This window comes from Ovis canadensis, chromosome X (assembly GCF_042477335.2).
Source record: "Ovis canadensis isolate MfBH-ARS-UI-01 breed Bighorn chromosome X, ARS-UI_OviCan_v2, whole genome shotgun sequence".
In the NCBI taxonomy this organism is placed as follows: Eukaryota; Metazoa; Chordata; class Mammalia; order Artiodactyla; family Bovidae; genus Ovis; species Ovis canadensis.
This window is the reverse complement of record NC_091727.1, coordinates 14,624,842-14,640,762: the sequence shown is the minus strand read 5'-3', so window position 1 is coordinate 14,640,762 and position 15,921 is coordinate 14,624,842. Positions and strand designations below refer to the sequence as shown.

Here is a 15,921-nt window from a genome sequence, read left to right as displayed (position 1 = left end):
AATTTAGTGCTACATTTTGTGCTTTTTGTTGGTGACCTTGCTGTTTTAAATGCCCCCAGGCATAGTGAAGTGCTGTTCAGTATTCCTAAGCACAAGATGCCTGTAAGGTGCCTTTTGGGGAAAGTATGTGTTGGAGAAGCTTCTTCAGGCCTGAGATGTAGTGCTGTTGGCCCTGAGTTCAGTGTTAATCAGTCAACAATGTATAGTCAGTAAGTGAAGTCGCTCAGTCGTGTCCGACTCTTTGTGACCCCATGGACTATAGCCTACCAGGCTCCTCTGGACTGTAGCCTACCAGGCTCCTCCACCCATGGGATTCTCCAGGCAAGAGTACTGCAGTGGGTTGCCGTTTCCTTCTCCAGAAGATCTTCCCAACCCAGGGATCAAACCCGGGTCTCCCGCATTGCAGGCAGATGCTTTACCATCTGAGCCACCAGGGAACAGAAGGTTATGTGTTGATTCTTGATTGTGACTGGAGACTTGCAGGAACCTAACCTTGTATTTCCCCCGGAGCAATGGTTCAGTGTTGGGTCACTCTGTGATCATGGCAACTTAATAGAACATCAGTTCAGTTCAGTTCAGTTCAGTTGCTCAGTCATGTCTGACTCTGCCACCCCATGGGCTGCAGCATTCCAGGCCTCCCTGTCCATCACCAACTCCTGGAGTTTACTCAAACTAATGTCCATTGAGTCAGTGATGCCATCCAACCATCTCATCCTCTGCCATCCCCTTCTCCTCCTGCCCTCAATCTTTCCTAGCATCAGGGTCTTTTCCAATGAGTCAGTTCTTCACATCAGGTGGCCAAAGTATTGGAGTTTCAGCTTCAGCATCTGTCCTTCCAGTGAATATTCAGGACTGATTTCCTTTAGGATTGACTGGTTGGATCTCCTTACAGTCCAAGGAACCCTCAGGAGTCTTCTCCAACACCACAGTTCAAAAGCATCAATTCTTTGGCACTTAGCTTTCTGTATAGTCCAACTCTCATGTGCATACATGACTATTGGAAAAACCATAGCTTTTACTAGTCAGACCTTTGTTGGCGAAGTAATGTCTCTGCTTTTTAATATGCTGTCTAGATTGGTCATAGCTTTTCTTCCAAGGAGCAAGCATCGTTTAATTTCATGGCTGCAGTCACCATCTGCAGTGATTTTGGAGCCCAAGAAAACAAAGTCTCTCACTGGTTCCCACTGTTTCCCCATTTATTTGCCATGAAGTGATGGGACCAGATGCTATGATCGTAGTTTTCTGAATGTTGAGTTTTAAGCCAACTTTTTTGCTGTCTTCTTTCATCAAGAGGCTCTTTAGTTCTTCTTCACTTCCTGGTGTCATCTGCATATCTGAGGTTATTGATATTTCTTCCAGCAGTCTTGATTCCAGTTTGTGCTTCATCCATCCCAGTGTTTCTCATGATGTACTCTGCATGTATTTTTTTTTGATGAAAAAGATTCATTTATGTAACATATCTACAGTTTACAGAGGGCTTTTGTTTACACGATCTTTTACTCTCAGAACGATTTGCAAAGTAGAACACTTGTCACATTTCACAAGTAAGGAACTGCTGCCTAGAAACAACGCTATCACCTGTGGCCATACTTCGTTTGTGGGTTTTGGGGACACCACCTTCTTCAGCCATTTTTTCCCCCCTCCTCCTCTTTTTTCTCTCTTGGGAAAGGCTTTTTCTTTGGTGAAAGTGAAAGTGTTCAGTTGCTCAGTCGCATCCGACTCAGTGACCCCCATGGAAATCTCCAGGCAAGAAACTGGAGTGGGTACCTCCCCTTAAAATAAATGCTAATGGGCCTTTCCTCTTCTCCTGCTGGTACCCTCTCATTAGGTGGCCTCATCCACTCATGTTTAGCCATCACACGTAACTGACAGCTGCCAAATCTACAATGCAGAGTCTGGAATCCTCCGCGGAGCACTTGACCTATACACACAACTTCTGCCTCATGGCCAAGGCCTGCAGAGGCAGCCAGTAGGGACTGTGAGAAGGGAGGAGACTGGTTGGTGTTCAGGTGAGGGACAGGACTGCAAAAGCCACTGGAGCTCAGAGGTGTTGATTTTTGATTCCTAAGCTAACTCTTTTCTACATGGTCCTAATCTCACATTGCTTCAATTCTTTCTTTGAAAGTGGGAGAAGTTTAAAATATGAATCTGAACAATATAAGAATCTTGTATGTATGGTATGAGCCAAGTATTATCAGTCTAATTCTACCATTCACTCACTCACTCACCTGATTTGTTCAAACATTTATCGAGCACTTTTCAATTGCCAGGAGTGGCGCAAAGTGCTAGGCTTAACAATGATTAAGACAAAGTCCCTCAAGGAGCTCACAGTCTAATGGTAAACTACTGAGTAAACTGAGTCACAGAGCAATAATGACTTACCCGATGAGGTAGAAAGAGCGAGGTGCTTGGGAATGTGGGACTAGAGCTAGAGAGAGGGCAGGGGACCACTGACTCATCGTAAATAAACCCCTCTGGTTGAGGAGCAAGGCTGCATACAGAAACATATTACAAAATCTTGCAAAATAAGGTTAATAGTTTTCAACTGTCACCATGACTGAATTCATGTCTTGCAAGGAATTCAGTCGTGAGCTGATGGCATTTCTACACTTGTCCCCAAAGCTTGGGGCATGTCACCAGTCTGCTTGGAAACAATGGCTCTGTAGGGAGCCTGAAGTCCCATTTTAGCACTGGGAAACCACACTGAAACACTTACATTAAGTCCACAAACTTCAACTGCACACACTTTTATGATACTTCTACATGTAGAAGTTAGGGAAAAAACTCTCCTCAGAGTTGGACTGTGAAGAAAGCTGAGCGCCAAAGAATTGATGCTTTTGAACTGCAATGTTGGAGAAGACTCTTGAGAGTCCCTTGGACTGCAAGGAAGTCCAGCCAGTCCATTCTGAAGGAGATCAGTCCTGGGTGTTCATTGGGAGGACTGATGCTAAAGCTGAAACTCCAGTACTTTGGCCACCTGATGTGAAGAGTTGACTCATTGGAAAAGACTGATGCTGGGAGGGATTGGGGGCAGGAGGAGAAGGGGACAACAGAGGATGAGATGGCTGGATGGCATCACTGACTTCGATGGACATGAGTCTGAGTGAACTCTGGGAGTTGGTGATGGACAGGGAGGCCTGGCGTGCTGCGATTCATGGGGTCACAGAGAGTCGGACACGACTGAGCGACTCAACTGACTGAACCCTCATTCAGAGGATTCTAATAAGTCAGATACCATGGAAAGTAGAGAATATGTTTACATTATTTTGGCTGTACAAGGGTGAACAGTCTCACTCAGACATATTTCATAAGTGATCTAGACATACAAATATGTACAAAGATGTCAGGTTCGTGTGCACACCCATCCACACAGACATGAAACTGTGTAAAGCAACTTTTTTTGTGACGACATGTGTTACACATGGCAAAGGGCAGAGTCCACGAGGAGCTGTCCACCCAGCCTGCCCGTCTGTTTCAGTGATAGTCATGTGATTCAGTAATTTCTGTAGGCAAGATGACTGCTTCACTGGCAAAAAAGCAGTGAATAATTATAAAAAGAGCTGTTTTCAAATGCAGAAGCCATCGTTATACAGGAATCAAAGGAGCGAAGTGCTGCGAAAATGGCAGGGATGATTTATTGCTCTGAGGATCTTCGTCCACACAGGAGTCCAAGAGACTCAGTGCACAGTACCTCAAACACCATCAGTTGGCCACTTCAAGCACTTATTCACTTTGCTGTGGAGGATTTTTTTCTTTATCAGGTTGAGGGTGTTCTAGAGGCTTGCTTTTGGATGAAGAGGTTCCTATGCTGTCTGACATTTTATTACTTGAGTGGGAACCCTGCTCCACTTTACATAAAATAACGTCAATGAGTCCTTTGGTGCACCTGATACATACTGTGATCGAATCCTATCTGGGAGCTGGAACATCCAGTCTGATTTCTGCCAGCGCTTTAACTGCAATTACAGTCTGTTAATGGAAGGCTTGGATGCTGTGAATGTCTTGATACGTCACATATGCTAGTCTTTCATTTTCTTTGTTATCTGTTAAACAGTTGCTGAGCACAATGCTTAATTAACTAATCTAGGGCATCTTCCATTACTGATAAGTCAGACAGCTCCTCCTGCAGCTTCTAAGATCAGATCCTATCCTATCCGTCGAATATGGTTCTTAGACTTCTTTTCAACCAGGTCAATTTCAAGATGGTGATGTCATACACTGTTTTTGTACTCCCAGTTTTGTTGCAAACTTGTTTAAGAATGCTCCCAGGAGCAGATCTGACAAGATCCATAAATTTTCGAGTTAAATAAACCAGTGATACATCAAAACGAGGTCTCTTCACTTTTAGTGCTTTTCTCATGGACACACATTGTACATTATCTTCTAAGTTAATCCTTATTTTTTATGGCAGCAGCGCTCCACGTTGATGGGGTCACGGCAGCGGCGGTGCAGTCTCCGCCGGGTCCACAAGCAGGCTGGGCGGCTTCCACGCCAGCCGCTGCTGACTCATGCTGCCCAGCCAGCTGCTCCTCGCCTCGCTCCGCGCCCCTCCCCCCCCCCACCGAGAGCTCTCCCGCGTCCTCCCGCTCCGCTTGGGCGCTGCTCCCCCCAACACAACACGTGGGGCCCCAGGGGGTAGGGGAGTGGTGGGGTGTGGACTGGTGCGACCCCGGGAGGTGGGATGCAGGTGGGCTAAAGAGCGCCATGACCCATGCACCTCAGGACTCCAGGCCCGCAATCTTCCCACATCTGTACTCTGCATATAAGTTAAATAAGCAGAAGTAGAATATCACTACTGTGAATAACTAGAATCAGCTGTTTCCCTCAAGAGTTTCCCCCAAGAGTGTAGGTAACCCAAGTTTCAGCTGTCTTTTAATATGAACTTCAAAAATCTACAGGGAATTCCATGGCAGTCTGGTGGTTAGGACTCCATGCTTCCACTGCAGGAGTGGATCAGTTCATTTGTGTCATATTTTAGATTCCACGTGAAAGTGGTATCATATGGTATTTGTCTTTCTCTTCTTGACTTATTTAGTAGGATAATCTCTAGTTGCATCTGTGTTGCTGCAAAAATGGCATTATTTCATTCCTTTTTTATTGCTGAGTAGTATTCCATTGTGTATTTTTATATGTGTGTGTGTGTATACCACATCTTCTTTATTCAAGAAATACAACTGTGAGCCAAGAGCAAGAACCTGATTTTATTGAGTTAATGGCTAATTATTTTCTAAAATTTAACTCTTCACTTTGGATAGTGAGGTATTTTCTGTTAAAAACTTTCAGAAAACTTTAGGAAGAAGGAAGACCCTGGAGGAAAAGGCACAGCTGGTGGTCCCAAGACAAAGGGGAAAACGTATGCAGTATTTCCTGCCTGGAGTTTGTACTCCGGGAAGCATTGTTGTGAAAAGGCTTGTGGTAAAGGGCGGAATGCTTTTCCAGTCACCTATTTCTGGTCTGGCCTGATATCTTCATTTGTTTAGGGCAACTCTCAATGGTCAGAAACAAAGAACCATCTGACAAAATGCACAGCACTCTTCCTTTTTAATCCACACCCTGCCCAGGTTTAGTTTCGCCTGAAAGAGAAGTACTTCAAGTTCACACACCGTTGATGAACCCTTCACCTGCCCTGAGAAGAAACACATTTTGTGCCTTTTAAATTCATCCTTTAAATTATAGCCTTGGGACCTTCCAGGTTTTAGCGCTGAAAGACCTGTGTTCCTGGGAACCCCTTGGTCCTGGAGAAACCAATGCTGTTGGTCACTCCTGCTTCAATTGAAGGATGGTTAGGAGTAACTGTCCTGCCTGCTTCACAGGGCTGTTTTAGGATGGTCTGGTCCATTCTTTCCTTAGCTGGTCTTAGAAATGTTTTATCACGTTTTTTACTACAAGCCTCAGCAGGTTCTTTAGTCTTGTTCAGGAGAACAGACCTGCTGTATTTCCAGGGGTGTGCCCATCAGAAAAGCCACACTTAACGTTTACTGGTTGGCAGCCAGTGGCATTTGCATGCAACCCCTGAACAATATCCTGAGAGGAAGGGTAGGGTTCTGGTGATTCATACCTAAAACTTACAGCTGGATCCAAACCTCCTGTCTCCCACGCAACCTGTTTTTACTAACTCATTGTACTTTCAAACCCAAAGCATACCATTGTTGAATCAGAGCTGGAAAAAAATAAGAGTTTAGTTGAATTCAAAATCTATTCTGGAAAGAAAAAAATAGGAAAACTAGGAAAGAAGGATATTTTCTGAACATCAGAAAGACTCTATTATTCAAGGAACATCCTCTGTCATCTCTTAACATGGAGGTATTGACGAGTTCCTGACACTGTGAGGAAAAAGATGAGAATGTCCACCAGCACTGTCGTGATTGGATATGGTTCTGGAAGCTTTGAGGCCATTAATAAGAGTTATACCTCTTGGAAAGGAGGAGGAAACAAATTCTTGTGGGAACCCTAACCCTGACCCATGGTGGCTACATCCAGCTTTGGGTGGTGATGTGATTGGAGGAGGAAATTACGGTCACAGCTCAGCGTATGGATGGATGTTAGTGCGTATGTTTACTTGGCATGAATTGAGGGTAACACTAATAGATTATAGAAAGGACACTAAAGTCTCGCTTATTCCGAGGACACCCCTTGGCACTGCCATGCTAAGAACATCAACCAAAAGTGTCTTACTTAAATGGCCAGATAGGTACTTCCATGTGGTCCAGTGGTTAAGACTCCGCCTTCCAATGCAGGGTGCACAGGTTCAAACCCTGTTTGGGGAACTGAGGTCCCACATGCCACGTGGTACAGACAAAGAGAAAAAGTAAATGACTGGATAGACAATAACTGTGAAAGTCACCTACTTTCCTGCACAAAGGCAATAACTAGATATAATGTGGGGGAATCCCATTCATAATAACAATAAGAGCCCCATATAATTCCAGGGCAAAAACATATTCTCCTTTAACCCAGTTACCTTACTTATAGCAATCTAATAATTTCCTAGAAAAAAAAAAAAAAAGCCCAATGTGAGAATAGTGGCTTGTTATACAAGTGTTTCTTCCAGTGCAATATTAAAAAGTTAAAAAAAGGAACAAAGTATCTAAAATAAAGGGGAGTGATTATATATGTGGAGATTATATATCAGGAAATAATTATATACCTGAAAATTGGAATATAATGCAATATTGTAAAAGATGTTATAAACAATTTACATTTTTCATGAATCATGGTCTGTTTAAATGGAGGTTTATCACCCTTAGTACTACTGCTGTTTTGGGTGGATCATTCTCTGATGTGGGAGGGAGGGGAGCTGTGCATTTTTGGATGTTTAGCAGCATCCCCGTCCTCTTCTCACCAGATGCTAATAGTACCTATTTACCTCCAGTGGTGACAACAAAACATGTTTCTAGATACTGCCAACTGTCTTCTTTGGGCAGGGGGGCCGCCACATTGTCCCCAGTTGAGAATTAGTGGTCTCCTTGGGTGTGTCCATACAGTAACATACAACCCAGCTGTTAGAAGAATGCCACAGCTTGATAGGTCCTATAAAGAAGAATCTCTGTGATAGCTGGCAAGCAGCAGAGGCAAAGTACAAGCTTGTTCTGGCATGATGTAGGACTTGTATGAAGAGCAAAGACTATACCTTTATTCTCTTTTACAAAATGGTCTATTATTTATTGTGTGGAAGATGGATTATTTGAGTGGATGGTGACTTCCACAGACTACACTGATGCGAAGGAAACAAAATCACAAAAGTCACAGCGATAATAGAAGAAGATGGTTGTTAGAGAATGAACGCACAATGACAGGCACAAATGTACATCCACAAAGCTTTTTTGAAAATTTAGGGACTTTTATGTATTCCTAAGCTTCCCAGATGGCTCAGAAGTAAAGAATTCTGCCAATGCAAGAGACCGAGTTTTGATCCTTGGGTAGGGAAGATCTCCTGGAGAAGGAAATGGCAACCCACTCCAGTATTCTTGCCTGGGAAATCCCATGGACATAGGAGCCTGGCGGGCTGTAGTCCATGGGGTCGCAAAGAATTGGACACGACTGAGCTACTAAGCAGCAGCAGCAGCAGCAGCAGCAGCAGTATATTCCTAAGATTGTACGGCTGTTGCCACTGACTCCAGCTGTTTCCATCACCCCCCAGAAGAGAGCCCTTGCCCATTTGCAGTCACTTCGCACTGCCACTTCCCCAAACCTCTGGCAACCACACTGTGTTTCTATGAATTTGCCTATTCTAGACACTTCATATAAAAAGAATTATACAGTCCGTGGTCTTTTGTGACTGGCTTCTTTCACTCAGCATAATGTTTTCAAAGTTCATCTATAGTAGTCCATATCAGAACCTTATTCTTTTTAATGGCTGACTAATAGTCCATTATATGGCTATGTCACGTTTTATTTATCCACTCATCTCTTGATGGACAGCATATAAGTGGTTTCCACTTATACTTTGATTCTTGGGTAGATTCTAGGTCTAGATTATCTCTGAAAGAATAACCAAGAAGCTGGTAATGTACCTTCAGGAGAAGGTTACTGGTGGTGAGGGAGAGTGGGAAAGAATTAATTTTCATTCTAACCCTCTTTTTCTCTTTGTGCCGTTAGAATTTTGAACCATGTGTATTGGTTATTTCAAATATTGATATATTTGAAATTCCCTGTTCACTTGCTATATTTGAAGATTAAACTGTGCTCTTGTGGTTAGTGAAGGACCTGATGCTCACTTGCTCTCCAGGAACTCTTGTGGGTCTGCCCCTGCCACATAAAATCAACCTGGTTTCTGTTCTATTCTGGTCAATCAAATAAGTTAATAATACATGCCAGAGTGGAAGGGAGGGTGTGATCTTAGGGCAGCTTTTTCTAGGAAATATTTGTGTACCATTAGAGGTGCCCATGAAATTTAAAATAGGGGTTCAAATTAAAAAACATAACTTTCTCCTCTACAGTATGTTCCCTGTCCAAAAGGAAATTAAAATTGTGTTTATGTGCACATGGAAGCACACAAATGAGTTTAGAAGTGGGGGCAGAGGACTTTCAGTTTTCAAGAAAGAGAGAAAATAATTAAGGAGGAACAAGAGTGGTCCAGTGCCTGAAGTTTCGTGTTTGGGGGGAGAAGCTAGCATTTCTAACAGGTCTGGGAGGGCTTCAGGAAAAGTTTGGCCATTTAGTAAAACTGTAAGGGATAAGTTAGATGACTGTCTGGACAGCAGAGGAAAAAGTACAGGGCATAGTATGGGGATGAACTAAAACCAGGGATTAGTTTAGGTAGAATTAAAAATTGGATGTGTAGGGCAGGGCACGATCTAAAGCTGTAGGTCAGGCCATCATTGGAGAAGGTCTTCAAAGCCAAGCTGGATCTCTAGTTATGAATGAAAGGCCAATATTTATATCCTGAAGCTCCCGGGTTAATGCAGTCATTTTGAAATTAGAACCATCTTTAGTCTAAAAGTCTGGTTTTTAAAGTGTGCCAGTGGTTCTCAAACTAGGGGTGATTTTGCTTCCCAGTGTCTTGTGGCAATTTCTGGAGACCATGCTGGTCATACCAACTGTATGGTGCTACTGCCATCTAGTGGGCAGAAGCTGGGAATGCCGCTGAATATCCTGCAGCGTCCATGACCGTTTCCCGGCATAGGTCACATGAGGGAAAGTGGCAGTTTAATGGAAATGTTCTTCAAAAGTAGTCCAAGTAAATTCCAACAAATTTCCCCATCTGCCCCACTCCTACCCAATTACAGTTATAGACAGAAACCATTCATGTCTGAAAGACTACATTCCTACAGTTCGTAAGTAGACAAATTCAAGGAGACATGTATACTATCATGTGAATTGAATCGCCAGTCGATGTCTGACGCAGGATGCAGCATGCTTGGGGCTGGTGCATGGGGATGACCCAGAAAGATGTTCTGGGGAGGGAGGTGGGAGGGGGGTTCATGTTTGGGAATGCATGTAAGAATTAAAGATTTTAAAATTTAAAAAATAAAAAACTAAAAATTAAAAAAAAAAATAAAAAATAAATAAAAAAAAAAAAAGAAAAAAAAAAATAAAGACTATAAACTAGTCTTTAAACATTCTTTTATGTTACCAAATATAAAATAACACTTCTTCATTGAGACTAAAAATAAGTCTAGAATAAATTAGCATAGACCATTATAGGACAAAAAGCTTTTTCCAAATGTTCAACACTAGAGCAAAGAAAGATTCTTCAAAGTTATCCATCAGTAGACTCCAAATGAAATGCCTGACCACACAAGATTAAATGCATAGGAAATTTGTCATGCAATAATATTAGCTACATGTTTTATGAGAAACTTCACATGCTTTCTCTACATTACCTCTAAACCTCCCAGCAACCCTGAAAGCAGGAATTGTTAGCTCCCCATTTTACAGATGAGGAAACAGAGGCCAAAGAAATGGTGACTTGTCAAGCTCACACACAGTCCATACAAGGCATGTGGGCTCATCTAATCTGGGCCCACACCTGTCCCCTCTTCCATGCTGCTACTTCTGGAACAAAGTTTCCATTCTATATCTCATTCTACCTCTGTTACTTAGTGTGGGACCCAGTGCTTTCATGGTTCAGGGACCTGATTTTCCTGCCTGTAAGTGCAAAGTAATACTCTCACTTCTCTGAACTTCGGGTATACTGAGGAAGTAGATTGGGTTGGTTGACTGTCTGGATACTTGGCCAGTCATTTAACTTCTTGTAGCAACAAGGAGCAGAGAAGGCGATGGCACCCCACTCCAGTACTCTTGCCTGGAAAATCCCATGGATGGAGGAGCCTGGTAGGCTGCAGTCCATGGGGTCGCGAAGAGTCGGACACAACTGAACAACTTCACTTTCACTTTTCACTTTCATGCATTGGAGAAGGAAATGGCAACCGACTCCAGTGTTCTTGCCTGGAGAATCCCAGGGACAGGGATTCTGGTGGACTGCCGTCTATGGGGTCACATGGAGTCGGACACGACTGAAGCGACCTAGCAGCAGCAGCAGCAGCAAGGAGATGTTCGTGATCTAGGAGTAATGTGATAGTTAACAAAATGGTGCTTTATTTGTTTGTGACCTTCTGCTACAAGCTAAAGATTCTTTTCCTCATCCTGTACACTGTTTTGTCCCAGCCACACCAGCTTTTTACCAATATTTCAGACTTTTAAAAAAATTTATTTATTTTTAATTGAAGGATAATCGCTTTACAGTATTGTGTTGGTTTCTACCAAACATCAACATGACCGATATTTCAGTCTTCTAAGGACTAGCTGGGGGTGGGGGGGGGCGGGTGCTGCCTCCTCCATGAATTACTCCCCTGTTCCTCTAGATTCTTCATCATCAAAATTGATCTTTATTCTCTCTTTCCAGTGTGGCTAATCGTACTTCTGTTTAGCATTTGTTCCTCTAAGCTGCCTATTTTGGTAGTGTTTCCCCTGCTGGAATTGCCAGTTGTTCCCTGAAAGTAGGGAAGGGATAATCATTGAGTTCCTTCTGGGTGCTTTCTAACTTCCCATTAATGAGTTTGTGATGACATTGTCTCTTCTGCAGGCTGCAATGAAATAAAAAGAGAAAGAGATTTTAAAATATTTCAAAATTAAAAATTTAAAAAGACAAAGGAAAGACAAAATCCCTCTATTAGACCCCCTTATTATAAAGTGTTTTATTGCTTCTTGAAGGCCAAAATCATGAGAACTGTGTCCCAGTAGCATCAAGTGCAATGAACACATTCACAGGGAGTTTCAGAAATTAAATCCTTACAATGAATTGAATCTGGAATAATAAGAAATCACCCATCAAAAAGTGTCAGCTGCTTAATTAAATATTACAATGAAATTTTAACAAAATATTAAAACAAGAGGGAAATTGACAGGATTCCCTTAAATCTGTCTCTGTAAGAGCCTTGTGCACCCAGGCCTGCCTAGGACCATGTGTGTGGAGGCGTGTTTCCAGGCCTTCTTTCTTCGGTGTTGGCCTTAACAACTTTTAACTAGAGGCTGCTGGGCAGAAAAACTCCCTTCTACCCCACAACACAGCGCCTCCCTTAATGACTAGAGGGCAGCCTGCTATATGGACATGTGATCTTTGAGCAGAGACAATGTGCTCAGGCTAGAAGATAGTCTTAGTTACCAGTAAATCTTTTCACAACGCATCTCTGGTTTGGTGAGAACTGATTTTAGAAATGGAGAAGGAAATGGCAACCCACTCCAGTATTTAAACAGCACACATCACAACGACCAACAGAGGGCACTGTTAAGCAACAGTGCTTTGAACGACCCACTTTACCGGCTGGGTGCATATGTGGGAAACTGTAGTCATCCTAGAGGCTGGCACATCGTTCCCGTGAGCCCCTTTCAGTATAACATGGGAGATGAGGCAGTGGATGTGAATGCCTTGACTACAGTTTTACAGAATGGAGGTGACATCAATTAAGAGGTTGGCAAGACGATGGCATGGGGAGCCTAGGGTACTTTGTCTGAAGAGATTCCCCCAGAAGGTTGAGTGGGGTTTGAAGAGGAAAGGTGTTTCTGAATCTGGGCTCCTCGAAGCAGCTGGAAGATTCTCAGAGAGTTTGCAGTTCAACCTGAGTAGATTTGGGAATGTGATCATCATAGAACCTCGATGTGCATGTCTGAAATTTTATTCAGAGTGAAAGGAAAGTTAGTGGATTTGGGAGACTTACAAATGGGAACAACAGAAGAATAGAAAAGGGAAATTGCTCTCAAGTCAGTTGTGGGAGCACTGGCTACTCTGGCAGCTCCCGTCAGCTCTCCTCCAAGGCGGGCACGATGCTTTCAACACCTCCATTAGTGCCGAGATGACGCCAGCATTTGTGGCACACTATGGGAGAGTGAAATGGTTTTATTTTCAGAGACAGAAAATGTTAAATCCTTGCTCTGCCACTATTAATTGTGTAACCGTAATCACATTAAGACATAGTTTTTTCATCAGTAACGTGTAGGTAATATAGTCACAGGATCATATGCTTTGTGAATGCCAAAATACAAATACAAGATGCTGCCCCTCCTTCCTTCCACAAATCTTCAGTGTCAGCTATATGTTCTAACCTTCAGGAAGTGTCATTTTCTTAGGGAAGACAGACAATGAATGAATAACCAAAAGATTATATAATATATAATTATATGTTAATTATATAGTGCCCTTCATGGAAAAGCTAGGAAGAAGAAATGATCAGAATAGAAGGATTGAGACTAGATTGACCAGTTAGATTGGCTGGTTGTGGGGTGGCCTCTCTTAGGGAGTGACATTTAAATGGAGGCCTGAATGAAGTGAGGACGCAAACCATGAGAATATTGAGGGAAATACATTCCTGGGAGGTCAAGAGAGGACTCAACAAACGGGATCTTGGCTCGAGGAAATGTGGCAAACGTGTTGATTCTAGAACTTACTGAACACTTGTGTAAAACACACATCACCTGGGTTAGTCCTCACCACACTTGGTGAGCTCATGGCCTAGGTCTCTGTTTTAAACGAAGAAACCGAGCCTCGGAAAAGTTAAGGATTTCACCCCACATCTCACACCTAGTTAATAACCAACAAAGCCCAGATTCCACCCAGGGTCTCAGTACCTGAGTGGTTCTTGAGGCAGGGCTGTGCCAGCAGGGGGCAGTGTTGGCAGGATCCCAGAAGCACTGGCGCCTCCGGGGTTGTAACAGGAAATTTCAAGGCAGGACCCAGCAGAGCTTTTAAAGGTTTGGGTTTGCCCCTTGGCTGAATACCTAAACAGTGTCGCTCATCTGTTCCTCTTTTGTGCAACGACCTTTTGGCACTTGTGAAGGTATTTTTGTGAGGTTGGGGCTGGATGAGCCAACAAAGGGATAGCGTGCAATTTCCAGGTTTCTCAGTGATTGCTCAAGAAATTAAAACATTTTTGTAAAATAACTTAGGTCCTGAATTGTATGGATTCAAGCATTCTGTTTCTGTCCTGGAAAATCAGTTAGCCGCCTCAGTTACGCAAGATGTTCCTTGCTGGCCTCTCTCATCAGCCATGACCTTAACCCATGTTTTTGTTTTGTTTTTCTGTTTTTCCTCCTCAGCTACCAGTAGGGAATATAAAAGCACCATTTTAGGGCAAATGGAAATTAAAACAGAGTTTAATCTAGAATATAAACTTTTTCTTTTAAAGAATACATTTTGCATCTGTAGCAGTGAATGAAGTCATGATACTCTCCTTCCTAAATACCATCCGGAAAGAAACTGCAAACTATTTGGTGCTGTAATTCTTCAGAATTAATTTATAACTCCTAGAGGTGCATCTTCTCTAAGCTTCATACTGCAGGTGACGCTTTTCTTTCATTACTGTTGTGGGGTTTTTGTCTTTCCACTTCCAAATACAAACACAAACAAATAAGAACTGACAAGGAAGCATAAATATTTAGTAAAAACCCGTAGAAAGTTTAGGATCAGAAGGAGGAAAGGACACAGCAGGACCAGGATGCACCGCAAGTCCTTTAAGAAAACACCTGTTTCAAATTACAGATTTCTTTCTTAATTAGACATACACAATTCTTGAGTTTAAACATAACACTCCCAATTCCGTCAACCACCCACAGCAATTCTCCAGGTGTTCACGATTATGTAATGTCCTAAAAAATCATCTGGATTGTGTCAATTCTCAAAGTACTGCCTGAGCTTTTTTTTTTTTTTAATCCGCCACAGACGTTATTTTATCATCTAGTGTAGCAATTATAGCACTTAGCAAAAGTAAATAAATAAAACGTAGTAAAGTTTCCTCGGTTTCTGATTTTTCTTTCCCCAAAGGCTAAAAGTGTGTTTTTTCTTTTAAGTAGTAAAAGGTAGGCATTATGGACTCAGTAAAGCGTCATTGCCTAGACTTCTCTAGTTTTATGGTATTTAGGATAGGCAAAATGCTATTTACTTTGGTATTACCAGAGAAAAGAGGACACACTTCCCTAGTGGCTCAACTGATAAAGAATCTGCCTGCAATGCGGGAGACCTCGGTTTGATCCCTGGTTTGGGAAGATCCCCTGGAGAAGTGAAAGGCTACCCATTCCAGTATTTTGACCTGGAGAATTCCACGGACTGTATAGTCTATGGGGTCACAAAGAGTCAGACATGACTGAGTGACTTTCACACTCACACCACAAAAGTAAAGAAAATGAGGAGATAACGGTCTTTTCATTCTCTTAGAAACAGTGTTGGAATTGCTCTCTAAAATAAAATTTGGAAAACAAAAAAAAAACTCTTTAGATATCCATGTAAATTTTCATCTTTAAATGAGTCATGCCTCCCACAATTTACTTTTGAAAGTTGCCTGACACATTTTTAGATGCTTAACAACTTCAAACCCCTAGATTTGGATAATTAAAAAATCTTGCAGGACAGAAAGAACATGATTTGAAAGAGACTCCTTTGAGAACCCAAAGGGAAACTTCAGTGCAAGCAGAATGAAAATTGCCTTTATTATGCAGTTATTTTAATTAAAAATGCATGCATAGCAGGAAAAGGAAAGCAATTCTAGACACCACACCATGTAGTTGGGCTGGTTGTTTGAAATTTGGAAGCTTTTTATTTGCCCTCTGAAATTTTTAAGCTTGTATGGAGTCCTAAGTGTCTAAGTCTTTTTTTTTATATGAGTACCCTCTATAATAACTCCAGGTCTTTTCCACCTAGTAACATATTAAAGTCAGAGCTACTGATGTTGTCCTCACAGCTAATTGATTCTTAGTGTTTTGCTTTGTGTCTCACTGCCTTCCTGTCCAGCCCCAGGTCATCTACACAGGGAACCAGTATTCAACGGCATCTGTGTAGAATAAAGCATATCATTACTTCCATTCACTGATTAGTGGCAGCACCTTTTTATTTCCTCCAAACAAAAATAGTTTCCATTGTAAAAAAAAGTACTCATTGCAGAAAACTCAGACTATCAGAAAAGAAAGTAGATAATAAAATATACCTGCAAT

At 42.2% G+C, this 15,921-nt stretch overlaps 1 protein-coding gene and 1 pseudogene across 8 annotated transcripts in view; one reads left to right on the top strand and one right to left on the bottom strand.

Annotated features, from left to right (window-relative positions):
- Positions 1-15,921, top strand: part of PIR (pirin) — a 151,745-nt gene that overhangs the window by 66,294 nt on the left and 69,530 nt on the right. The gene's annotated exons all lie outside the window — the stretch shown is intronic.
- LOC138930910 (transcription factor E2F6 pseudogene) lies at positions 3,703-4,510 on the bottom strand (annotated as a pseudogene).